Raw genomic sequence first — 1738 nt, 5'->3', positions numbered from 1 at the left:
GCGACGTCAACGCGCGCCATTGCCTGTCCCGCCACGCCACCAGTCCCGCCCCTCGCAGCTGTTCTAACGCCCCGCCCCCTCGCCCCTCGCCCCGCCCCTTCTATTAGGCCCGCCCCCAGGAGCTGCTCAGGTGACGCGACGCTCCGCCCCTTGGCCCGCCCCTCCCCGGCGTTCTGTCCTTCACCGCGCAGCCCTTCATCCCGCTCCTGGTCTCCGCCCATCCCTTCGCCACGCCCCATATTAACCCCGCCCCTTGCTCGCCACCTTCCTTGGCCCATCCTTGGCCCCGCCCCAGCGTGCGTCCAATCCTTCACTGCCGCATCCCTTGGCCCCGCCCCCGACGGCGTCCAATCCTTCAACGCCCCATTCTTTAGTTCCGGCCCTTGGCCCCGCCCTCCGCCTCATCCAGTCCTCCAACGCCCATCTCTTCGCCCCGCCTCTAGCCCACCTGCCTGGGAGGGCGCGCGGGGGGCCGCTCCTAAACGTCGCCCCGGTTACGCTGAGTCTGTCTCGCAGCCGTTTCTCGTTGTAGGATGTGTGAATAGTAGGGATTCTTCAGTCAGACTCGAAGGAAGAATCAGTCCTGGACGACTGATGCCAGCAGGTGCACCTGCCGAGAACTGCTTTCTGCTGAGCGGAGAACCCGAGCGGTGCTCTGGCGCAGGCGCGTTCTTCCCATTCGGTCGTTGGACTCGAAGGCTGGTAGACTGGCGGGAGGCGACGGCGCATGCGCTGACCCGCGGCGGAGTGCGCGTGCGCACCTCGAGCCGCCGGCGGTTGCCTGGTTACGGCTATCGCGTCTCCGGTTTCCAGTTCTGCCGGTGAAGTTGGTTTCTGTCCACACTAGTTCTCGCGAAGCAATGCCCGCCTGCTCCACAGAGCCCTAGACGGGGCAGGCGCCGCCGGCCCCCAATCCACAGGCTGCGTCGAAGCCCCACTGCCCACCTGTGCGCTCCTCGGAGTCGGTCGTCCTGTCGGCTCCCAGCCGCGCCGTCCGCCTAGCCCAGGCCCCAAACTCCCTGGCTCGGCGGCCATCTCCACCGGCCCTTGTGCGCGTGACCCATGCACACATTCAATCCTGTCCGGGCGTTGGGCGCGCAGTCCCCAGTTCCTCTCTTGCCTGCCTAATGCCCCTCGAGAGCCCAGCCGGGTCCCCTAAACCGCGGAGCCCCGTGGATGAAGGCTCCAGCGGCTGAGTGGATATTTGTATTGAATGAGCGCGACCCCCGAGGTACCGAACAACAGGTTAAGCTGCCGGGCCCCAATCTCCTGCTCCTCCCCGTGGCTGCTGCCTCGTCCTGGCACCATCGGAGCCCTCCATGGAGGATCTTAGGGAAGAAGGGGTGCTGCCATTTGTAGCTTCCTTTTCCCGATGAGAGAAGGGCGGCCGGACCCACTCACCTGCACTCCTGCCTGGCAGGGATCGGCAAGGGCAGCAGCCGCCCCACTGACCAGCTTCTTCCGGAGGCAGGAAGGGTGGCAGGTGTCCGTGTCTGGCAGCACCCGATGGCTGAGGTCTCCGTGCTGCTGCTGCTACTGCCACAGGGGCTGCCACGCCGCACCCCAGTCACCCGTGGGACCCAGAGGCCAGGAAAGAGGGAAGGAGTGTGGTTGGGCTATTTGTTTGCTGTGACGCTGGCGAGGGAGCAGCCACGCTGTCAGAGCCCAGGCGGGTGAGGGGAGAGTTTCACGCCGTCTGACGTGGCCACTCTGCTAAGCTAACATTTGCCTTGCGGAA

At 65.9% G+C, this 1738-nt stretch overlaps 1 protein-coding gene across 1 annotated transcript in view; it reads right to left on the bottom strand.

The window, feature by feature from the left end:
- SEC16A (SEC16 homolog A, endoplasmic reticulum export factor) overlaps positions 1 to 953 on the bottom strand; it is a 30546-nt gene extending 29593 nt beyond the window's left edge. Inside the window, 1 exon segment of the mRNA XM_023748529.1 lies at positions 449 to 953. The gene's annotated coding sequence lies outside the window, so the exon portion shown is untranslated.
- Positions 954 to 1738: the final 785 nt, after the last annotated feature.

This window comes from Myotis lucifugus, unplaced genomic scaffold (assembly GCF_000147115.1).
Source record: "Myotis lucifugus unplaced genomic scaffold, Myoluc2.0 scaffold_1507, whole genome shotgun sequence".
Lineage (NCBI taxonomy): Eukaryota > Metazoa > Chordata > Mammalia > Chiroptera > Vespertilionidae > Myotis > Myotis lucifugus.
Note: the sequence above shows the minus strand (reverse complement) of the source record. Positions and strands in the feature narration are given on the sequence as shown.